Source organism: Cervus elaphus, chromosome 15, assembly GCF_910594005.1.
Source record: "Cervus elaphus chromosome 15, mCerEla1.1, whole genome shotgun sequence".
NCBI lineage: Eukaryota > Metazoa > Chordata > Mammalia > Artiodactyla > Cervidae > Cervus > Cervus elaphus.
This window is the reverse complement of record NC_057829.1, coordinates 9,888,857-9,915,035: the sequence shown is the minus strand read 5'-3', so window position 1 is coordinate 9,915,035 and position 26,179 is coordinate 9,888,857. Positions and strand designations below refer to the sequence as shown.

Below are 26,179 nucleotides of genomic sequence, written 5' to 3'. Positions count from 1 at the left end.
TCAGGCTCTACTACAAAGCCACAGTCATCAAGACAGTATGGTACTGGCACAAAGACAGAAATATAGATCAATGGAACAGAATAGAAAGCCCAGAGATAAATCCACACACCTATGGACACCTTATCTTTGACAAAGGAGGCAAGGATATACAATGGAAAAAAGACAACCTCTATAACAAGTGGTGCTGGGAAAACTGGTCAGCCACTTGTAAAAGAATGAAACTAGAACACTCTCTAACACCATACACAAAAATAAACTCAAAATGGATTAAAGATCTAAATGTAAGACCAGAAACTATAAAACTCCTAGAGGAGAACACAGGCAAAACACTCTCTGACATAAATCATAGCAGGATCCTCTATGACCCACCTCCCAGAATATTGGAAACAAAAGCAAAAATAAACAAATGGGACCTGATGAAACTTAAAAGCTTTTGCACAACAAAGGAAACTATAAGCAAGGTGAAAAGACAGCCCTCAGATTGGGAGAAAATAATAGCAAACGAAGCAACAGACAAAGGATTAATCTCAAAAATATACAAGCAACTCCTGCAGCTCAATTCCAGAAAAATAAATGACCCAAGCAAAAAATGGGCCAAAGAACTAAACAGACCTTTCTCCAAAGAAGACATACAGATGGCTAACAAACACATGAAAAGATGTTCAACATCACTCATTATCAGAGAAATGCAAATCAAAACCACAATGAGGTACCATTACACACCAGTCAGGATGGCTGCTATCCAAAAGTCTACAAGCAATAAATGCTGGAGAGGGTGTGGAGAAAAGGGAACCCTCTTACACTGTTGGTGGGAATGCAAACTAGTACAGCCACTATGGAGAACAGTGTGGAGATTCCTTAAAAAGCTGGAAATAGAACTGCCATATGACCCAGCAATCCCACTTCTGGGCATACACACTGAGGAAACCAGAATTGAAAGAGACACGTGCACCCCAATGTTCATTGCAGCACTGTTTATAATAGTCAGGACATGGAAGCAACCTAGATGTCCTTCAGCAGACGAATGGATAAGGAAGCTGTGGTACATATACACAATGGAATATTACTCAGCCGTTACAAAGAATTCATTTGAATCAGTTCTAATGAGATAGATGAAACTGGAGCCCATTATACAGAGTGAAGTAAGCCAGAAAGATAAACACCAATACAGTATACTAACGCATATATATGGAATTTAGAAAGATGGTAACGATAACCCTATATGCAAAACAGAAAAAGAGACACAGATGTATTGAACAGTCTTTTGGACTCTGTGGGAGAAGGTGAGGGTGGGATGTTTTGAGAGAACAGCATCAAAACATATATATAATCTAGGGTGAAACAGATCACCAGCCCAGGTTGGATGCATGAGACAAGTGCTCGGGCCTGGTGCACTGGGAAGACCCAAAGGGATAGGGTGGAGAGGGAGGTGGGAGGGGGGATCGGGATGGGGAATACATGTAAATCCATGGCTGATTTCATGTCAATGTATGACAAAACCCACTACAATACTGTAAAGTAATTAGCCTCCAACTAATAAAAATAAATGGAAAAATAAAATAAGATAAAATACTGTGGGGAAAAAAATAAAAAATAAAAATTGGGATTGACATATATACACTATTGATACTATGTAAAATACTATGTAAAATAGATAGCTAATAAGCATCTACAGGATAGCAACAGGAAACTACTGAGTGCTCTGTGGTGACCTGAATGGGCAGGAAATCCAGAAAAGAGGGGACGTATGTGTACATACAGCTGGTTCACTTTGCTATACAGCAGAGACTAATGGCATTGTGAAGCAACTATACGCCAATAAATGTTTTTTAAAAACTAGTAAGACGTGTCACAAGCTTCTGTAAATATGAAGTAGCTATCATTATGCTCGATCTGTAACTTAATGGACAAAGCTGTGAGAGTTGCCATCTCTATTATAAGTCAGAGAGGTTTCCAGAACATGCATTCTATAGGCAAAGGGTAAAAAGATTTTTTTTTTCTTGTGGAAAATTCCACTGGGATTCTGCCAGCTTTTCCCAAAACTATGATTTGGATCTTCATGAAAGTGGCTATTTAAAATGATTCAACACTTTTATCAAACAGTCAGATTGAATTACTCTGACAATCGAGGTCTCCAAACAAGAGCAAGCCATGCATAGTGTTCTTTCTTTTTTCTTTTTTTTAAACCACTTTCAAAGTGGTTATCTAAGTTTTCCATCTGATAATAGTCAGATGGAGCTGAATGTGGTGGAAGTGGAGAAGAGAAGGCTAGAAACTGGCCTTATCTCCAAGCCCTGAATTACACTTTAGCTACAGTTCAGCAAGCTTTCGGCCTGTGGAGGAAGCAACGGAAGGGAGAGAAGTGTCTGGGAGGTTGTATAATAGAATAAAAAGATACAAACCCTGAGACACCCAAGTCAGATCCTGGGTTGACTCAGTGTGAACTCAGGCAGGCTACTGAGCCTTTCCAAACTTTAGTTTCCTCAGAAGTAAAAGGAGGATTCATGTATTTACTTAACCAACGGGGGCGAAGGTTTGCTGGGAACAGGGAAGTCTCGGCTGAAGTCACTCTATCTCAGGCAAACTGAAGCGTGTAGAGTCCCAGCGCCAGGCACAGCGGGGGGCTGTGCGGACATGCATGCTTCCCATCTCCCAGGGCGGGGTACACGGAAATGTTAAGCCTGTCACCATAGACTCTTCTTGCCTAAGTGATTTACATACATTTTTTCCATAACCTTTTACCTTGAGTTCTTAATGTCGGAAAGAGAATGGCATATTAGTTTAGAGAATGAATTAACTTTGCTGCAATTTCACATACCAACACTAGTGTACTGAGGTAAGTGGGTTGCCATGACAAAGTAACCACAGATTTTCAGTGGCTTAATACAAAAAAGCACCAGCTCCTGGGCTGGGTCCCGGGGACACATTAATAAGCAAAACACTTTATGGTCCCTGGTCTCCAGGGGAGCGATGATAACACCCATCTCATAGGCGCTCATGTGTGCTCAGTTGCCTAAGTCGTGGACTCTATGGACTGCTGCCCGCCAGGCTCCTGTGTCCATGGGATTCTCCAGGCAAGAATACTAGAGTGTGTTGCGATTTCCTCCTCCAGGGGATCTTCCCAACCCAGGGATCTATTCTACATTTCCTGCATTGGTTGATGGATTCTTAACCACTGAGCCACCTGAGAAGCCCCATCTCATAGGCCTCAGAACAAAAATAGAAATAATGGTAACATTGTTACCCGTTATTGAGTGCCCCCATGTGCCAATTGAGAACATTTTATGGAAGTAATTCATTTAATTTCACAATAACCTTATGAGGTGGGTGTTTTGATTATTTTCTAGCAGATGAAGAAGCTGAGGCAGAGAGTAGCTAAGTAACTTGAGCACAATCATCAGCTAAAAAAGCAAGAGGGCTGGAATTTGAAATAGAGCAATGTAGCTCCAGAGTCAGTTCTCTTAATTAAGCTCAGGACCAGCTCTATGTGCATGGGACTCTGTGGTGACCCGGCACCCCACTCTTAATTTAATGCTCTGCTGTTGCCATCTTAAATTTTTAAATACTTCTTGAACATGGGACCCTATATTTCCATTTTGCACTGGGTTCTACAGATTTAGATAGCTGGTTCCCTACTATGCTATACTGTCCCAGGAAAAGAAAAACCAGGCATTTATAAAAGTTAGGGAACTTTCCTGGCCTTCCAATGGTCAAGACTGTGCTCCCAATGCAAGGGGCACAGGTCAGGGAATTAAGATCCTGAATGCCGCACAGTGTGACCAAAAAAAGAAAAAAAAAAAAAATCCCCGAAGCGAGACAGTAAAAAAGTTTAGAGCATAATCATAAACTGAGAAGTCTTTATGAATTGTTTTATTTATTTAGCCAAATGTTTTCTAATCTGCATTATGCCATGAACAATGATGGGCACAGTGACCAAAAGAGGCTTGCCCTTGTGTTGCCCCAAGCCAAAATGGTGTGCTCTACAACTTACCAGAATCTCCTGTTTCATCTTCCTTGCCACTTGATATTAGAGAGAACTTATTCAGTCTTGGTTTTCAGATCAGGAATTTGCAGCTTTAGTGATTCAGCTAAGGCCACATGACTGTTTAGAGCAAAAACAAGATCAAATGGCAGAAGATCTGACTCCTGGCTGGTGCCTTTCCCAGCACTCTGTATGAGTTCCAATTCTTGAAATGTGAGAGTTAATGCAAATAATGCAGATGAATAAGAAAACGGTGGGGAAAATGGATTTGCTGGAAATGATATGTTACAGCAACCCTCATTATCAATATTTGGATTTTACTTTTAACTCAGTAACTGGGACAAAACTGGAGAGCTTTTGCGTGTGTGTGTGTGTGTGTGTGTGTGTGTGTGTGTGTGTTAGCTGCTTAGTCGTGTCTGACTCTTTGCAACCCCATAGACTGTAGCCCAGCAAGCCCTTCTGTCCATGGGATTCTCCAGGCAAGAACACTGGAGTGGGTTGCCATTTCCTTCTCTCTTTTAATTGGAGGATAACTGCCTTACTATGCTGTGTTGGTTTCTGCTATACAATAAGGTGAATCAGCTAGAAGTATACATATATCCTCTCCCTCTTGAGTTTCCCTCTCACCACCTCCCCAACCTCACCCGTTTAGGTCTTCACAGAGCACCGACTGAGTCTTCTGTGCCATACTGCCGCTTCCCACTTGCTCTCTATGTTACACATTACGGTAGTGTCTTCTTATTGCTCTTCAGTCGTTAGGCTGTCTCCAGCTCTGTGATCCCACGGACTGAAGCATGCCAGGTTTCCCTGTCCTTCACCATCTCCTGGAGCCCCTCAAACTCATGTCCATTGAGTCAGTGATGCCATCCAACCATCTCATCCTCTATTTTCCCCTTCTGGAACAGTCCTTGTTATGGCATCTGAAAGGGCAGGTTTGTAGAGAATGGCTCATAAGTATGGCTTAGGAAATGTGATTATCCTGGAACTGCCAACCAGTTATTACTTGGATGACTGCTTGTGGGGGCCGAATGACAGTGAGCAGGAGCTTGGGTTTCTCAGAGCATCTTCTTCATGGCTTTTTGCCCAGAATGTCCAGGGAAAATGCTGTAAAGCTGGAGTCTAAGAGTCAGGGTTGTTGTGTTTTGTTACTATTATTAGTTTTCATACCAATCACAGGAATTGTTTTTATTGTTTGTTTATTTTTGGTTACACTGGGTCTTGGTTGCTGCAGTGGACTCTCTAGTTTCCAAGCAGGGGCTTCTCATTGTGGTGGCTTCTCTTGCTGCTGATCAAGGGGCTCTGGGTGGGTGGGCTCTCGTGGTCCGGCTCTCCAAGTTCTAGATCTGGGTTCAGTAGTTGTGGCCCATGGGCTTAGCTGCTCTGGGGCTTGTGGAATCCTCTGCACCAGGGATCAAACCTGTGTCCCCTGCATTGCCAGGCACGCTCCTATCCACTGTACCACCAGGGATGTCCTAGGAGTGAGACTTGAACCACAGGATCAAATATGAGCAGGAGGGTCATTTCTCATGTACTCTCAGGGGCCCACGGTTCCATCTTACCTTACAGAGGAGGCAGGGAATGTGGACATGCAGGCGGTCAGCCTTCCCCAGGGAGGACTGTAAGTGAAATGTGAAGCCTGCTGCTAGACAACCTTCCTGTCTAAGTGAACCAGATCATCCCCTGTCCCCTGCCTGCCCACCCATAAACTTTATTGGTTTTTGTTGTCAAGAACAATATAGGATTGTAGCTGAAAGTATGGTCCTTTGTTGGCCTGAAACAGCTTTGAGGACCACCACCAGGGTTTTAGCTGCAATTGCAGATAAATCTCCATTTCTCAGAGGCTTTGTGACAGTAAAACTTGTTTGATGCTGACTTTGCAGTCCAGTGTTCCTGGTTAGGCAGCTTTCTGGGCAGTCACTGGGGACCCTACCCTACCGAATCCTGGCTCCCACCCTCCCTCTGGGCCTCGTGTTCTCCCCGTTCAGGCAGTGGATTAGGAAGGAGAGAGTAGGCAGAGAATGATGAAGGGCTGTCTGGAAGACGTTTGCCAAGGGAGATGCAGGAGATGCCAGGATGCAGGAGAACTGGAGGGACCCAGCATAGGCGGTTTCTGGAGAGGCAGGCACTGTCCAGGAGCAGCTCTGCCCTGTGGGAAGGACATGGGTCTGTTGTGAACAGCTTGTCATCTTTTCCACAATTGCCTTCACACCTTATCACTGTGTGGCCTTAGCTAGGTTTCTCATTTTTTCTAAGCCTCAGTTTGGGATCTGTGAACTGGGAATAAAAACACAGTCTCTTCTCCGCCATATCTGTTTCTCTAAGTTGGATTAGCCCATATGCAATTAGTACCAAGGAAATGCTATCCGTGAGAGCTTTGATCCACATCCCTTTAACACCACCACCTGAGGACAGCTGAAGGCGAGCAGTGTCCACAAGCGGCACTGGGGCCGCCAGCACCTTCACCCACACCTGCTTCCTCTGGGCTCCACTCACCACATGTTGTGTTTTGGAGTTGCTTAGTGTGTAGTTATCCCTGATGTTTGTGTGTTTTCTTATCTTGTCTCCATAAATCAGCAATCCTTCCTTTAAATCATTTTCCCTAAAGTTGCCTTCATTCCTCAACTTTTTATTTTGAAATAATTTCAGACGGGCTGACTCAAAATTTTCAGTAATAATACAGAAAGTTCCTATATGTATTTTACCAAGATTCCCTAATTGTTAATGTTTTACCACATTTGCTCCATCCATCCATCCATTCATCTATCATATCGTCTCTTTCTGAGCTGTGTGAGTTATACACGATACCCTTGTAATCCTAATTGTGTATTTCCTAAAAACAAGGACATGCTCTTACACAACTAACAGTACAATGATCAAAATCAGGAGATGTATATCGACATAATGTTATGTAAGCTAAAGTCCTTATTCATATTTAACTAACTGTCCCAGGAATGTCTTTTACATAAAGGGGAAAAATTGGTTTTCCCAGTTCAGAATCATGTGTAGCATTTGGTTGCCATGTGTGTTTGTGTGTCTGTATGTGTTTAATTAATAGACTTTTATTTTTAGAGCCATTTTATTTATTTATTTAGGTCACACAACAAACACATTTGCAGTATCTTAGTTCCCTGAAAACGGAGAAGGCAATGGCAACCCAGTCCAGTACTCTTGGCAAAGCCCATGGATGGAGGAGCCTGGTAGGCTGCAGTCCATGGGGTCGCGAAGAGTCAGACACAACTGAGCGACGTCACTTTCACTTTTCACTTTCATGCATTGGAGAAGGAAATGGCAACCCACTCCACTGTTCTTGCCTGGAGAATCCCAGGGACGGGGGAGCCTGGTGGGCTGCCGTATATGGGGTCACATAGAGTCAGTCACGACTGAAGCGACTTAGCAGCAGCAGCTCCCTGAAAAGGGATTGAACCTGGGACTTGGCAGTGAAAGCGCCAAGTCCTAGCTATTGGACCGCCAGGGCAGTGTTAAATTTACATAAAAATGAGTGGGAGCTTTTAATTTTAATTGGGTCCCATTTGTTAATTTTTGCTTTTATTTCCAATATTCTGGGAGGTGGGTCATAGAGGATCCTGCTGTGGTTTATGTCAGAGAGTGTTTTTCTATGTTTTCCTCTAGGAGTTTTATAGTTTCTGGTCTTACATTAAGATCTTTAATCCATTTTGAGTTTATTTTTGTGTATGGTGTTAGAGAGTGTTCTAGTTTCATTCTTTTACAAGTGGTTGACCAGTTTTCCCAACACCACTTGTTAAAGAGATTGTCTTTTCTCCATTGTATATTCTTGCCTCCTTTGTCAAAGATAAGGTGTCCATAGGTGCGTGGATTTATCTCTGGGCTTTCTATTTTGTTCTGTTGATCTATATTTCTGTCTTTGTGCCAGTACCACACTGTCTTGATGACTGTGGCTTTGTGATAGAGATTGCAGTCAAGCGGGTTGATTCTTCCAGTTTCATTCTTTTCTCAAGATTGCGTTGGCTATTCGAGGTTTTTTGTATTTCCATACAAATTAAAAGCTTCTGCACAACAAAGGAAACTATAAGCAAGGTGAAAAGACAGCCTTCAGAATGGGAGAAAATAATAGCAAACGAAGCAACAGACAAAGGATTAATCTTAAAAATACATAAGCAACTCCTGCAGCTCAATTCCAGAAAAATAAAAGACCCAATCAAAAAGTGGACCAAAGAACTAAACAGACATTTCTCCAAAGAAGACATACAGATAGCTAACAAACACATGAAAAGATGTTCAACATCACTCATTATCAGAGAAATGCAAATCAAAACCACAATGAGGTACCATTACACACCAGTCAGGATGGCTGCTATCCAAAAGTCTCCAAGCAATAAATGCTGGAGAGGGTGTAGAGAAAAGGGAGCCCTCTTACACTGTTGGTGGGAATGCAAACTAGTACAGCGGCTATGGAGAACAGTGTGGAGATTCCTTAAAAAACTGAAAATAGAACTGCTATATGACCCAGCAATCCTGCTGCTGGGCATACACACCAAGGAAACCAGAATTGAAAGAGATATTTGTACCTCAATGTTCATCGCAGCACTATTTATGATAGCCAGGACATGGAAGCAACCTAGATGTCCTTCAGCAGACGAATGGATAAGAAAGCTGTGGCACGTATACACAATGGAATATTACTCAGCCATTAAAAAGAATACATTTGAATCGTTCTAATGAGCTGGATGAAACTGGAGTCTATTATACAGGGTGAAGTAAGCCAGAAAGAAAAACACCAATACAGTATACTAACACATATATATGGAATTTAGAAAGATGGTAATGATAACCCTGTATGCAAGACAGCAAGAGAGACACAGATGTATTGAACATTCTTTTGGACTCTGTGGGAGAGGGTGAGGGTGGGATGATATGGGAGAATGGCACTGAAACAGGTGTATTATCATATGTGAAATGAATCACCAGTCCAGGTTTGATGCATGATACAGGGTGCTCAGGGCTGGTACACTGGGATGACCCAGAGGGATGGGATAGGGAGGGAGGTGGGAGGGGGGTTCAGGGCGTGGAACGCATGTACTCCCATGGCAAATTCAAGTCAATGTATGGCAAAACCAATACAATGTTGTAAAGTAAAATAAATTAATTAATTAATTAAAAAAATGAGTGGGAGGTGCAGACAGTTCCCACGTGCCCTCTCCTCCCTCCTCTCCTCCACAGCATCCTCTGTGATTAACATCCTGCATTAGTGTGGGGCATTTGCTGCACTGATGAACGAAAATGGAATGAAAATGGATACTATTAATTAAAAGCCATGGTTTATATTAGGGTTTACTTTTTGTGTTGTATAGTCTATGGGTTTTGACAAGTATCTACCACAATAATATTATGTAGAACATATCCACTCCCTAAAAATCCTCTCTGTTTCACCTATTCATCCCTCTCTCCCATCCAGTATTTAGCCTTTTCAGGCTGGCTTGTACTTAAGCCATATGCATCAGAGGTTCATCCACATATTTTAATGATTTCTGTTCTCATGTTTCTTTTGTCTCCTTTAATCTGGACCAGCTCCTCAGCCTTCCTTGGAGGTTCATGACCAAGATATTTTTGAAGACTACAAGTCAGCAATATCATAAAATGTCTCTATCTTCATTTTTGTGTGTTTTGCTTTGAAGTTTATCATAGTTTTTATTTTCAGGAATTTAAAATGTCTTTTAATTGTGCTGATATTTTTATCTTATTTTTTTCTGTGTCTATTATTTTTACTATGCTATTTTGCAAAAGGCAAACTTCTCTGTAAAAGGGATCAAAGAAAAAGTAAAGAACTAGAACTAGAAGGCAAGCAGAAAATGTATAGTATTAGTGCTATCAGAGTTCCTGAAGAAGAAAACAAAATAATGGAAAAGAGCTAGTATTTTAGCTATCATTCAAGAAAGCCTTCCTATTAAAAATAAAGAAAAGAAAGCTTTCCAGAAACACAAAAAGAGCTGAATACATAGAAAGGGCTTGATGGGTACCTGAGAAAATGAACCCGGGATGATCAATTCTGAGACATGCATGGGTGTGTCCTAAGTTGCTTCAGCTGTGTCTGACTCTGTGACTCTATGGACTGTAGTCCACCAGGCTCCTCTGTCCATGGGACCCTCCAAGCAAGAATACTGGAGTGGGTTGCCATGCCCTCCTCCAGGGGATCTTCCTGACCCAGGGATCAAACTCGGGTCTCCTACAATGCAGGCAGATTCTTTACGACTGAGCCAGCCGCTTGGGAAGCTCCAACTCTGAGTCATTCCTAGTAAAATCATAAGATTCAAAGATAAAGTAAAATTCTCAAGGTCTCCAGGTAAACTACTATGTATGAAGAGGCAAAAGAATTGGGGTAGCATCAAACTTTTCAAAATCAATAGCAAAACAAGATAACAAATGAGGAACATTTTTAAAGCACTCAGGCAAAGAAAGTGTGAATCAAAGATTTTATATTCAATCTAACTGTTCAAATATCAAGGCCATAGAAAACCAGCTTCAAGCTATACAGATATAGAGAATTCTTCATCAAAAAGTCCTTCTTGAAAATTTTACTAGAGAATGAACTTCATCCAACCATGTGATGGCTGGAGGAACTTGAATAAAAGGACTGAAAGTAAGCATTTAATAGTCTGTAAATGTACGCATAAGACTTAGACAAAGGTGGGGGTGAGCATAACACCCATGAACATAAATATTATGTATTATAACAGAGTAGAAATAATGACTTTTAAAAAGGGAGGGGTAAGGAAAGAGAGGGAAATGAAAATAGAAAAACTAATTGTTAGTTTTTATTAGCTGGGTTTTAAAAGGTACTTAAAAATGAAAATCGTTGATGAGTCAGATAATAAAATGTTAATTAACAAAATGAGACCAAGAACATCTGAAAAGGTATAAGTACAAAAGTACCCACTAAAAGAAAAATATAAACCTTCTGAGGGATAGATTGGGAGACTAGGACTGACATATGGGCTTTCCAGGTGGCACAGTGGTAAAGAATCCACCTGCCAACGCAAGAGACGCAAGAGACTAGGGTTTGATCCCTGGATCGGGAAGATACCCCGAAAGAGGAAATGGCAACACACTCCAGTATTCTTGCCTAGAAAAGTCCATGGACAGAGTAGCTTGATGGGTCCACGGGGTTGCAAAGGGTCAGATGTGACTGAGCTCGCATGCACTGTGCTACAGTATTGACATGTATAAAATAGATAACTAGTAAGGACCTCCTGCATGGCACTGAAACTCTGCTCAATACCCTGTAATGGTCTACATGGGGAAAATCCTAAAAAAGAGTGCATATACATGTATGTATAGTTGATTCACTTTGTTGTACATCTGAAGATAAAAACATTGTAAATTAACTATACCCCCCCAATTTTTTTAAATTGCAACTCAAAAAACTAGGAAAGAACAGTATAAAACGAAAGAAAGCACAGGGTGAAAATACTGAATGCAGAAATAGAAACTAATGGAACAGAGAATAGGCAAATAGAAGCAAACCACTCAATACAAGCTTTCAAAGATGTAAAACACTTTATTTTTTCCAATGTTTTTAATTTTTAAACTACAGTCTACTAAATACATAGTTTCACTCTTTCTTCATTTTGCTGTGGATTTACAGGGTTTCCCTGGTGGCTCAGATGGTAAAGAATCTGCCTGCAATGTGGGAGATCTGTGTTTGATCCTTGGGTTGAGAAGATCCCCTGGAGAAAGAACTGGCAACCCACTCCAGTATTCTTGCCTGAAGAATCCCAAGGACAGAGGAGCCTAGCTGACCATGAGATCGCAGTCAGACACGACTGAGTGACTACATGATGTGATGATGATGATGATGTGTTTATAACTGACATTAGAGTTTTTAATGTTTTGACAAAAATTTTTAATGATGACAGAACAATTGTAACTTTTTCCATTGGTTATTAAGAATGCTGTACACAGCACTTTACATTATCACACTGGCTGTGCAAAGAAAGGACTGCTTGGAATTTACTGAAGGCCGACTATGTGCCTGGCAGGGCCTCCAGTAAGGCCTGAATAAATAAGCAGTGAATAAAACAGACAAAGCCTTTATCCTCATTCCTCTTAGTCTAGTGGAACTGACAGATAATAAACAAAAAAAAATGTTGCACGTTAAAATAAATGTATGTGCTGTGCTTAGTCGCTCAGTCATGTCTGACTCTTTGTGACCCCATGGACTGTAGCCCACCAGGTTCCTCTGTCCACGAGGACTCTCCAGGCAAGAATACTGGAGTGGGTGCCATACCTTCCTCCAGAGGATCTTCCCAACCCAGGGATTAAACCCAGATCTCCTGCATTGTAGGCAGGTTCTTTACCACCTGAGCTGCCAGGGAAGTCCAAGAGAACAGGAGTGGGTAGCCTATCCCTTCTCTAGGAGATCTTCCTGATGCAGGAATTGAATCGGGGTCTCCCGCATTGCAGGCAGATTCTTTACCGTCTGAGCCACCAGAGAAGCCCAAATAAATGTATATATCTACATAAACATGGGAGAATTAAAAGAACATAATAAATGAAGAGGAAAGGAAATCATTTGGATTTACATTTGCACTGGATTGAGGCTATAACCCAGACTCAGAATGCTCCCACTGATGTGTTTAGAACAATTATATACTGAAAGTTGACAAAATATAAAATATGAATGATAAAATGTGACAAGAAGGTCATCAATGAATGTCAACTAAAGACCCATAGGGTAGTGTTACCTTGGTGAAATCACTATATTCTGTGGTGCATGGTTGGTCCTCAGAAATGCAGGCACAGACACCTGTTTTGTTAACACATCAAAAATGTTTTAGTCCTGGAACTTCCTTGGTGGTCCAGTGGTTAAGAATCTGCCTTCCAAAGCAGGCGGACACGGGTTCAATCCCTGGTAGGAGAACTGAGGTCACATATGCTGCAGGGCAACTAAGCCTGCGCACCACAACTACTGAGGCCCTCACTTTCTAAAAGCCCGCATGCACAACAAGAGGAACCTATGAGCCACAACTAGAGAAAGCCCATGCACTGCAAAGAAGACACAGCACAGTCAGAAAACAGAAAGAAAGAAAAAGAATGGTTTAGTCCCCTGACGATCTGGAGAGATAATTATAGAAGCCCAGATGTCAACATATTAACTTGTGAGAAATATAACTGGCAAATTGATCAGTCTTTTATGCCCTAAGGACAGGGAATTCTAAACTTTTGATTCCTGCTGAGAAGGTTGCTCAATTAGTGTATGTAGTATAATCTGCTAGCTGCCTGCCAGGCATACATTCCTATCTGGCCCCCGACATATTCTTCCTGACAGAGGTCCAAACTGTTCATGTGCCGCTTGTGTGATAAAGGAGAATCTGACCCCATCCTCAAATTGGGAGTTTTGAAGTCTCCATCTGGTCTAAGCCAACAACATTAATTCCATCCTCTTGCCATGTAATTGACTCAGGGATGACGTGTAAGCCAATCAGCAGGTAACATATCCATGGAAATAATGTTCTGTGCGACAGTGGGCGCCTGCGCGCTGCTAGCTGAGTGAGACTGCTGGAAAGTCCTCCCTTCTCTCCGGTACTCCTCCCCTCCCCTCCCTTTCCATCCTCTTGCAGTAGCCGTGGAAACCACCTGAGCACAAAGCTAGATGCGCAGGGCAGGGCAACGACCAACAGAGCCAGAGTCTTCGTTCTGCTGCATCTAGAGCCTGTCCTACATTTAGACTTCCTGTTCCGTGGAATAATACCTTTCCTTCACATTTAGAACAGTGTGAGATTTCTATTATTTGCAGCCAAGAGCATCTCCAGATACATACTCTCAAAACAAAAGAGGTGAGTTATGGGACTCAAATATCTCGACAATTTAGAGCTGGATGTGCCCTCCTGGGGGCCTTCCCTGGTGGCTCAGCTGGTCAAGAATCCCCCTGCCAATGCAGGCGCGAGACAAGAGGAGGGTGGGATTCCTGGGTGGGTAAGATTGCCTGGAGAAGGAAATGGCAACCCGCTCCAGTATCCTTGCCTGGAAAATCCCATGGACAGAGGAGCCTGGCGGGCGACAGTCCACGGGTTCTCAAAGTATCGGACACGACTGAGCGCGCATGCCACACCACGCCACTTGCCCTCCTGACCCCTCACTTTCTGATGCTCACCATCCCCTTCTGATCCTTGTCTTCTCAATTTAGATATATTAATACCAATGCTTCCAGAGCAGTTTGGGGATTATTAACACTCAGCAATAATTAACTTTTTCTTTCTGCTTGAGAGCTAAAATATGTTCCATGGTTAAGACAACTTCATACAATTAACCCAATGCATGTGTTTATAGTTTAGTTGTCACTCTCTCCTGTAACAGAACAGGTGCATGTGTCAACTGACACGATCACATTGCAGGGGTAAGCTTCCCGTCACGTCTTACTACTTGGTTCCAGCTAAGATCTTTATTCAATCAACTCAAGTCTCCATATCTGGCTCAAGTGTGTCAGATTCTCTGATTTTAAAGGAAGATATATTTGATTAACAAATATATATATGTATTACATATAAATTAAAAAAACCCAAAATATATATACATATATATTTCACTGTAGCTGATTTTCACCTGGAATGTTTTCAGCTCTGGAAGAGTATTAAGTAGCTTTTCCTCAGAGAGTCTCCCAAACACAAATGCAATGTCATCGTGGGACTGCTATGAATAGATGCAACTAGAGTTCCAACCACAGATTCTAGCCAGCAACTTCGGACATTGTTTGGGTTTTGCTGTCCCTTCAGCCAATGTGGCTTCTACAGAGAAGTGGAACCATTATGAAATGTAGGATATTTTTGCACGTGACCGTCCCAAACTGAAGTCATCTTAAGACAAAGGAGGCATCTGAAGCAGTACGTGAGCGTTGACCAAAGATGTGAGGTGAGAACTTTACAACAAGGATTAAAACAAAAATGGCAAGCAGCACATGGATGTCTACAAAAAGAAAGGCATTCAGAGTAACTGCTGAACCCAAAAGGCTTCCTTTTTTCCCAGAACCATATTAAAGGAAGCACAAGACAGCATTTTTAAATGGGTCAATAGCAGTAAGTCAGAAAGAGAAAAACAATATAGTGTTTTAATGCATATATATGAAATGTAGAAAAATGGTACTGATGGACCTATTTGCAGGGAAGGAATGGAGACACAGACATAGAGAATGGACTTGGGCACGCAGTGGGGGAGGGAGAGAGTGGGATGACGGAGAAATATATATATACACTATCAGATATAAATTGGATAACTGGTGAGAAACTGCTGTGTAGCACAGGGAGCCCAGTCGGGAGCTCTGTGAGGACCTGGGGGGTGGAATGGGGGAGGGGAGGAAGACTTGGGAAGGAGGGGATGTGTGTATACTTACGGCTGATTCACGTTGTTATATGGCAGAAACTAACACAGCATTGTAAAAATTAAAAAACAAAGCAAAAATAAAAAACAAGGTGGATAAGCAGCCAAGATTGTGAGCTTATAATAAAATAACTATTATTATTATTAGATATAATAATACATAATAATAATTATTACATATAGCTGTGCTGTGCTGTGCTTAGTCGCCCAGTCGTGTCTGATTCTGTGTGACCCCAGGGACTGTAGCCCGCCAGGCTCCTCTGTCCATGGGGATTCTCCAGCCAAGAATACTAGAGTGGGTGCCATGTCCTCTTCCAGGGGATCTTCCCAATCCAGGGATCGAACCCAGGTCTCTGGCATTGCAGGAGGATTCTTCACTGCCTGAGCCACCAATTATTATATATTACATAATAATTATTATATATTAAATAGTAATTACAAATAATATGTCTATAATATAAATTTAATAAAAATAATAGTATTTATTAAGTAGACTATGTGTTAGGTGACATCATTAAAGCTTTATATAAGTATCTCGTTCCTTCCTCATCACAATTCTTGGAAGTAGATATTGTTCTACCTGTTTTCTGAGTCTTAATGTAAACGTCTTACCCAAGTCCCATGGCAAGTAAGAGCCAGAAATGAGAGCCGCCCACGGTCTGCCCAGCCCCAAGCAGCATTACAGGCATTTTCCTCGTGACTTGCAGAACCACGCATACAGATACTTACACAGAGTTGTGAGCAGACAGTAAATATAACCCTGAAGATATAGACTTAGGGTTACCAGTAGTCCAACCTCCTTCCTTCTCTACATCAAATCTTAGGGCCTAGACTTTATCTAAATTAGTTTGATTACAAATCACATGGTTGATAAATTTGTGTGCAGAATACTCTGTTTTAGAGAACTTTACAAATCACTGACATAATTTCTATAAAGCCAGGAACAAAATTTTGAATTTATATATGATGACAATTTATCTCAAAAAAAGATGTGCCCTTTGTGCTTACACCAATAATAATATATACATGTGTTTATTTTCCCTTTACTCTTAGCAACACTGGGTGTTATCAAGTTTTAATTTAAAACTTTCACCAATCTGATAAGTGTGAATAGTATTTTGCTTTAATTTGCACTTCAAATTAAGAGTGAAGCTGGGTACACTGTCACTGATTTACTGTCTATATATCTCTCTTGCAGAGTTCGGTCTGCTTATGCCAATTTTTCTTAACTGTTGATCATTTTCTTATTAATTTATAAGAATTTTTGTATAGTAAGGTAATTAACCCTTTGTCATGCTTTTCCCCCATCATGTTTTAAAAATAACTGTTAAAATTTGTCATTTGCTTTATGATTTGTGTATGTTTTTATTTTGTCAAAAATACTAATTGTAAAGAATAATTCCATCTTTTCCTCAACAACTTGAAATGCCATATTTCATTGGTTGTTAGGTGCACATCTTTTTGACATTTTAAAACCTCTGAAATCAGAATATGTCTTAAAATCGATAATATTTTATGACTGCTTTTATTCAGTTTAAGGAGTTGTCATTGCTTATATATACACAAATTGTTCATAGTTGTCAGCATTTTCATCACTTCAACTGACTTATTCTGTGATTAAAGGAAGGAACTTGATTCAGCCTAGACAGTTGGCACATTACAAACCCACCACAGATCAGATGCTTTTCACATATTAATACAGAGAATTGCATTTGTAGAATTCTCAATTTTCACCATTCTTATGTTCTTTTAATGAACTCTACCTGATGTTTGTGAATTATTTTATTATGTTCTGTTGATTCTTTAATGTCTAATCTTCACAGTTATGTGGGAGGTTGTTTTTGTTTAGTCATTCAGTTGTGTCTGACTCTTTGTGACCCCATGCGCTGCAGCATGCAAGGCTTCCCTGTCCTTCACTATGTCCCAGAGTTTACTCAAATTCATGTCCATTGAATCAATGATGCCATCTCCTCTTCTGTTGTCCCCTTCTCCTCCTGGCCTCAATCTTTCCCAGCATCAGGGTCTTTTCCAATGAGTCCATTCTGCACATCAGGTGGCCAAATATTGGAGTTTCAGCTTCAGCATCACTCCTTCTAATGAATATTCAGGATTGATTTCCTTTAGGATTGACTGGTTTGATCTCCATGCAGTCCAAGGGACTCTCAAGAGTCTTCTCCAACATCACAGTTCAAAAGCACCAATTCTTTGGCACTCAGCCTTCTTTATGGTTCAACTCTCACATCTATACATGACTACTGGAAAAAAATATAGCTTTGACTATACGGACATTTGTTGGCAAAGTGATGTCTCTGCCCTAGGTTTGTCATAGCTTTTCTTCCAAGGAATAAATGTCATTTAATTCATGGCTGCAGTCACAATCCAGAATGATTTTGGAGCCCAAGAAAATAAAGTCTGTCACTGTTTCCATTATTTCCCCATCTATCTGCATGAAGTGATGGGACCAGATGCCATTATCTTAGCTTTTTGAATGCTGAGCTTTAAGCCAGCTTTTTTACTCTCCTCTTTCAACTTCATCAAGAGGCTCTTTAGTTCCTTTTCACTTTCTGCCATAAGGGTGGTGTCATCTGCATTTCTGAGGTTATTAACATTTCTCCCAGCAATCTTGATTCCAGCTTGTGAGTCATCCAGCCCAGCATTTCTCATGATGTACTCTGCATATAAGTTAAATAAGCATGGTGACAATATACAGGCTTGAAGTATTCCTTTTCCAATTTTGAATCAGTTGTTCCATGTCTGGTTTGAACTGTTGCTTCTTGATCTGCACACAGGTTTCTCAGGAGGCAGGCAAGGTGTTCTAATATTCCCATATCTTTAAGAATTTTCTACAGTTTGCTGTGATCCACACAATCAAAGCCTTTAGAGTAGTCAATGAAGCATAAATAGATATTTTTCTGGAATTCCCTTGCTTTTCCCTTGATCCACTGGATGTTGGCAATTTGATCTCTGGTTCCTCTCCCTTTTCTCAGTTCAGTTCAGTTCAGTCACTCAGTCGTGTCCGACTCTTTGCGACCCCATGAATCTCAGCACGCCAGGCCTCCCCGTCCATCACCAACTCCCGAAGTCCACCCAAACCCATGTCCATTGAGTCGGTGATGCCATCCAACCATCTCATCCTCTGTCATCCCCTTCTCCTCCTGTCCTCAATCTTTCCCAGCATCAGGGTCTTTCCCAATGAGTCAGCTCTTCACATCAGGTGGCCAAAGTATTGGAGTTTTAGCTTCAACATCAGTCCTTCCAGTGAACACCCAGGGCTGATCTCCTTTAAGATGGACTGGTTGGATCGCCTTGTAATCCAAGGGACTCTCAAGAGTCTTCTCCAACACCACAGTTTAAAAGTATCAATTATTCGGCGCTCAGCTTTCTTCACAGTCCAACCCTCACATCCATACATGACCACTGGAAAACCATAGCCTTGACTAGACAGACCTTTGTTGGCAAAGTAATATCTCTGCTTTTTAATATGCAATCTAGGTTGGTCATAACTTCCCTTCCAAGGAGTAAGTGTCTTTTAATTTCATGGCTGCAATCACCATCTGCAGTGATTTTGGAGTCCCCAAAAATAGTCTCTCACTGTTTCCACTGTTTTCCCATCTATTTGCCATGAAGTGATGGGACCAGATGCCATGATTTTAGTTTTCTGAATGTTGAGCTTTAAGCCAACTTTTTCACTCTCCCAGCTTATACATCTGAAAGTTCTCAGTTCACATACCGTTGAAGCCTAACTTGAAAGATTTTGAGCATTGCCTTGCTAGCATGTGAAATGACCACAATTATGCAGACATATTTATTCATATGCATGAATCTAGTATGTATATATGTAACATAAATTTTCTATATATTGAGATATACACGTTTGAAAGACAGAAAACATTTGTGTTTTATCCTTTCTTGGAAATTAACACACAATGTGAATAAATACATGCTTATTAGGTGAATGTTACAGCTTTGATGGCTCATTTAAACATCTCTTCTGTATCAGGCGACTCTCCATATATCATCTCATTTATATATCATTATAGGCAGATGAGGAAACTTAGGCACAGGAAGATTAAGTTACATATCTGGAGCTTTAACTTGGTGACAGAGCCAGGGCTCAAAGTGACGTCTGTCTAATTCTTAAGACTATGTTTTTTGCTCCTCAGTGCTGCCTCTAAAATAAGCCCTGCTGCAATCCACAAATATACTTTGACTCCCAGTGATCATCTGAAATACCATAACTGAGCATAGAATTTCTCAGGTCGTGTGTGACTCATGAAGACCCACAAATTTTCTTGTTATACAGGTACCCATTCATCACGGAAAAACAAGATACAGTAATTCCCTATCAAACACCAAGTGAGAGACTGTATTTTCAGGAGAGTTGAAAGCAACACACATATGGCAGAAAGTCCTACTTCCATGAGCTTATGTAGGTACCTTCAAAAGAGCACTGTTAAAAATTAAAGCATAATTAATCATCTGTGTCTCACATGCTAGGTAAGAGAACTTTTCTATTTTCCTTCTTGAGTTCTCAACTGTTGCACCGAAACCAGAGGCGGTTTTGAGATTAAGATCCAATGCTCTCCAGCTAACCTTAATCTGCCCATCACTCAATTCTGGGTCAAAGCGCCATGGTGACACAGGCAGCGTGCCTTTGAACGTGCGGCGAGCCAGGTAACAGCTCTGCTCCCTGAGGTGGCAGGCGAAAGCTGCAGACATTGAACGTGGGTCATATTCATGGGCAAGTTGCGGGGGAAGTTTCTACTTGGCTCGTGTCATAATAGATTCATTTGTTTCGCCCAAACAGGTTGATTTATCTAGGAATTTGCTCATTTACATGCCAAACACATTGATCAAACTTGATCTGAGCCAAGCAGAAGTAGGCCATGCAGTTTACCAGTAATACAGACAAAAATAAAAACCTGTTTGAAGTCAGGTAGCTTGACTAATCACATGAAGAATTTGTTATATACTTGCACACACCCTTCATTAGAATTTTCTGTTACTCAGACTGAAAATTAAGAAAAGAAAGGCAGGCTCTTTTTGTTACCGATGGTCTCATCAGTTCATTTGAAAACATTGCATGACAGGGCTTAGATATAGAGGCTAGTCCAGTCAGCACGGATTTCTCAAGAGGTCATTATGTGCAAAGTTCTGTGGAAGAAATGGAGAAGGAGGGAAAGGAGGGGGAGAAGAAGGAGAAGCAGAAGCAAAGCAAAGCAAATCAAATGAAAGAGGAAAAAAATAGTATCTTCTCTGGGGTGGGGGTAGGGAGTGTGTGGTCTTCTTTCCATGAATCCTTATTTCAAAGAGCCCAGGTCAAAGGTGCCCTTAAGAGTGAATAGGGTCTTTCAAGAAACTCATAATGTTTTACCATCAAGTTTATCTTTGAAATCAAAGAGAAAAAAGCCTAGAAATTTTCTGTGAAGAGGCGACTCCTGGCTCCTATAAGGAGGCCATCAGCATAGGCTTCTGGTTCAATCTCCCCAAATCAGAAGTGAGAGCTAAGCAAGGATCTGAGGGTCCAGCATAAAGATCATGAGAAACCTAGTATAGATACGAGGACTCAAAGGCTGCTGTGAGTAAGGGGACTGCCAGAAGGAGGCCTCAGCCTGGGAAAGAACCTCCCAAGGGGCCAAGGATGCCAGACCAGAGTTTTAAATTCTAACCTGGCTTCTCCCCACCATGGCCTTGGGTGTATCATCACTGAAGCAGTAGCCAGGCCAGCTGGTGTCTCAGGATAATTTCAGGGTGACCCAGAAGCCCTGCTGGGGCAGGGTGTGGTGAGGCATCGATGAAAACAGGTGCTGACCACTTATACCTGCACCCATGCTCACTCCAAACTGTAGGACCCCCTGCGTCACATTCTTGGAGTCTTTCTTTCCAGCACAGCAGCATCTCAATAAGACTTTTAAGAGCAAATTCCTGACCAGTGGTGTTTGCCAGTGTGATGGCAGGAAGCAGGGCTGTGGGTTGCTGCTGCAGTATACCCAGGGCTCTCCCCTTCGAGGACCATTTTCTCTATTATCTTAAAGTCACCAGGAAGAAAAACCAGGCCTGGGCATTGGCTCTTCCGGAAAATGTACAACTAAACAGAAAAACAACAAAACTGAAGAACACATGCCTCATGAATTTTGAAAGTAGAATTATTGTTACAGATGCACCATGAATTTAAAACGAGCAACAAATATCCTCATGCAGACACAAATAATATGATGTGGATACAAGAGGTCAAAAAGGGGTAAGTAGAAATGACAGGTATGAAAATATAATAAAGAAGAATTAATAATAACAATAACAGAATGTGTATATTATTTACTTTGTAATAATACATACAGAGCAATGCTCTTTCATGCTAACACAGTTAATTTCCACAGCAACTCTGGGAGTTAGGAAGTAGTATCACCCCTACTTGACAGATGAAGAAATCGAGGCGTAAAGAGGTTAAGTAAATTCCCTGAGGTGGAGCCAGGATATGAACACAGATATTCTGGCTCCATGAAACTAATAGTGAGGGATATTCTGAAAGCAGAACTTCATGAACAAGATCAAATAGAAGGAGCGGAGGATAAAGGTAAGTGAATGAAGTGTAGCAGTGCCGGTATCTGAATAAAAGAGCCTGTGAAGTGAAGGAAAAACCAAATTGAGGAGAGGAAATATTTGAAGTGAATGGTGATAAATTCCACAAAACGAAAGATGAAAGACTGAACGTTAAAGAGCTCAGACAATGCCACAGATGATCAGTAAGGAAAACCCTATATCTAGAAATATTATAGTAAAATTTAAGATTAGCAAAGACAATAATAATATTAAAAAACTCTCGAGTCAGTCTTCTTCAAGAAAACAAGAATGAGATTGACATCATGTATTGAAAGGGACTTTGTGTGTGTGCTAAGTCCATTCAGTCATGTCCAACTCTGCAACCGTGTGGACTTTAGCCTGCCAGGCTCCTCTGTCCACGGGATTATCTAGGCAAGCATACTGGAGTGGGTTGCCATGCCCTCCTCCAGGGGATCTTCCCGACCCAGGGATTGAACCCATGTCTTCTGTGTCTCCTGCATTACAGACAGACTCTACCACTGAACTGCTGGGGCTCAGTACATACACTTAAGTGGATGAGGACCTTAAGTGCAAGATTTTAATGAAATGCTTGGATTTATGCTCTCTTGTTTAGAACTGGGTCATTTTCCGTGTTCTTTGGGGAATGTCGCTTTCTATACAGAAGGAAATCACAACGTACTCTTGCCTGGAGGAAATCGCAACCCATTCTTGCCTGGAGAATCCCAGGGACGGAGGAGCCTGATGGGCTGTTGTACATGGGATCTCAGAGTCGGACACGACTGAAGCGACTTAGCATGCATGCATGCATTGGAGAAGAAAATGGCAACCCACTCCAGTGTTCTTGCCTGGAGAATCCCAGGGATGGGGGAGCCTGGTGGGCTCCTGTCTATGGGGTCGCACACGACTTGAAGCAACTTAGCAGCAGCAGCATACAGAACAGAACATATCAAGTGACAGAAAAATGGTTTACAGAGTTTTAAAATAATTCAAAAGAAATAAAAGAAATGTTTAAAAAGATGTCAGATTTAACTAGATGATCAAAGAAGCAACTCAATATTTTATAAAACTAAGACACAGAATAAGAATCTCTCTGAGGAAATACCTGGGTTTAAAAACACATTCAGAAAGCTTGAGCTGCTTTCTGTCTGCTGCTAGTGAAAAACTGATAACTAAGAAAGAATAGAATGTTCAGAAAAAAGACAAGACAAAATTGGGACAATTTGAGAACAAAGATAACTGCAATAGATTGAAACACATCAAATATATTTAAGTACACAAGTTCCTATTTACACACCCCTTCCCCCAATAAAATAGCCCTTATAGGTCACTGTTAGACAATGTTGATAAAGCAATATATCATTTAGGAAAACTGGTAAATAAAGGGAAAGTAATCAGGCATTTATTCTACCTTTCCTACACATACTCTGCTACAGAGTAACTAAATAGTAGATGAGAGGAAGTTATTTTTCGAGTATTTTGGATAAAAACAAAGGAAAAATAGCTGAATTGAATAGAATTCATTTACAATAAATGAATGGAGCTTACCATTGATTATCAACAGCTGCTAACACTACACACAGAGAACAATCAAATATTATGTACCTCCTGATGGAAGAACATAAAACATAAAAATCTTTGAAAAAACCTTGCCAAAAAATTTAACCTGAATCTCATATACTACCAAAGCATAGAATATATGAGGAAAAGAGGAACACATTGAACCACACCACAGAGGTGCAATCAGAAACTGAGACTACAGAAAACTCCATTGCACAAATAATCCAGTTTTTCAACAAATAAACAACCACAAACTGTGTTCTATGTTTAAAAAAATAATAGTTTTACAAATAAACAAAACACCTTATAGCCCCTAAAATATAACCAGTCTAAATAAAACTAGTCTGCTCAACAAATTTTATCTACTGTGTGTAATTTGAAGGCAATCTTAAATAACAAAAAATAAGCAATACATTTGAAAAATAGCTTTTAACAGTTTGAAAACGTGTTTTCCCTGCTTCCTTTTCCTAAAACCCTATTATCAGCATAAATCAGAGGCTCACAGAGGGACTGGTAAATAAACATACTTGTTATTTCATTTTTCTATTATCTGTTCCAAAAGACCAAAGCAAAATAAATGGATTCTAAAAATATTTGTTAATAAAGATAACAAAGAGCCACAATTAGATTGACAGACAACCACACAGAAAGCAGTGCAAGCCAGAATACAATGGAATGATATTTTTAAACAGCTGAAGGAAAACAAGTGCCAGCTTACAAAATATCCTTCAACTAATAAAGAGAAACAAGAAAGTATTTTTAGACCAAGAAAAATAGAGAAAATTGACCATGAATAGATTTGCACTGAAGGACATACTAAATGGTATTATTCAGGCAGATGAAAATATACTCCCAGATGGAAGACCAGAAATACAAGAAGCAATAAAGAACAATGAAAATGGTAAACGTTTGAGTTAATCCAATCAATATTGGATTAACTACTAATTATTATTATTATTACATCTTATTTAATTTAAAATAGTAGAAAAATTTAAAACTTGACAACAATAGCACATACATTGTACTATTAACATTAGTACTGAATAACATTAGGTTTTGCTAAGTCTAGGATTGCATGCTGCAATCTTTAGGGAATCCCTAACAGATTAGTCTGGAGATGGGAATGGCAACCCACTCCAGTATGCTTGCCTGGAAAATCCCATGGAGAGGAGCCTGACCATGGTCTGAGAGTCAGACATTACTGAGTGACTAACCCACCACCGCCACCCACTACCACCACCAACACAAGGCTGAGAAATGGGAGAAGGGCTGGAGAAAAAGAACTGTAAAAAGGTAAGTCAGTCTAAGAGAATGCAAGCAAGGAAGGACACAAAGGGGATGAAACAAATAAAGATTAAATAGAGAGGTAGAAGGTTTAAGCTGAATGTACCAGTAAGTACATTCAGTGTAATTAGACTAGCTAGTTCAATTGAAATGAAAGGATATGGAAAAAAATGCTATGCAAATTCTAACCAAGAGAGAACTGGTTGCTTCTATATTAATACATTTTTAAAAAGTTGATTTTAAAGCAAAAACTCTTACTAAAGAGGTCCACTTCTTAAAGAAAAAGAGCAAATGTTAAACCAAACTTTCAATTTAACAGGAATACACCACACACACATAGTTTGCATGTAACTCACAAGATTTGTGTAGAACTAACAATTAGGGGGAATATAATTTATGGGACTATATATACATTGTTTCACTGCTCACTGGGTGGTCAGGCTGTGCCACAGGATGGAATGTTATGTTACCAGAAGTGTGGTCAAGGCTAAAAGGCGGATAAGTGCCACCCAGGGAGGAAATCAGTACAAGATTCAAGGTCGCTGAGAGCAGAAGACACAAACAGCAGGCTCAAGTGGCCCAGGGTTTACTTATAGCAAAAAGAGAGGGCGATAAAATGTGCAAAGATCCAGCCTCTGGAAATGCCTCAGTCCCCCATGACCAGTGGATCTGTTCTGCTAGCAGCCAGGGGACTGCATCCTCTCACTTCAAGCTGCTGTGGAAGGGCCCCCACCCCTCCCACCCAGGATCTAAATACAGAAAGCTGGAGGCGTGCCTGGGGGTCACTGACACACAGACTTAAACAGAACAAAGGAGTACCTATACATCAAGCCCAGGACAGGAAAATGCATTCCCTCACAAGGCTGAGAGCCCAGAACAGCCTGTGAGGGCTTTTATCTCCAGTAAGGAAGTGCTCCTGGGCTTAGGCAGCTGAGCAGGAGCTGGCAGACTGTATGTACATGACTGCCTTTCTATATAAAATTGACAGAATTATAAGGAGAAATAGGCAACTCCATAATATTAGACAGATTTTCATACACTTTTATCAGGAACTGATAAAATGAGTAGATTCTAAAAAATCAATAAGGATGCATAGAAGATTTGAACAATATAACGAACAAACTTGGCTTAATTTACTTTATAGATCATTGTACCTAACAATTATAGAACACGGTTTCTTTTCAAAAACACAAGAGGAAGCAGAAATTCTAATATGTGTTCAGTTGCTCAGTCGTGTCCAACTCTTTGTGACCCCCCTGGATCGTAGCCCACCAGGCTCCTTTGTCCATGGAATTTTGCAGACAAGAATACTGGAGAGGGTTGCCATTTCTTCCTCCAGGGGATCCTCCCAACCCGGAGATTGAACCTGTGTCTCCTGCAATGCAGGTGGATTCTTTACCACTTCACAATTATTAAAGAAATTCAATCCAAAATTCAAAACCTTCA

The 26,179-nt window shown here is 40.8% G+C and overlaps 1 long non-coding RNA gene across 1 annotated transcript; it reads left to right on the top strand.

The window, feature by feature from the left end:
- Nucleotides 1–14,679: 14,679 nt before the first annotated feature.
- LOC122708990 lies at nt 14,680–22,632 on the top strand. Its single transcript, XR_006345377.1, has 5 exons — nt 14,680–14,866; nt 19,635–19,760; nt 19,860–20,005; nt 21,490–21,572; nt 22,506–22,632. It is a non-coding gene; the product is annotated as an uncharacterized LOC122708990 (long non-coding RNA).
- Nucleotides 22,633–26,179: the final 3,547 nt, after the last annotated feature.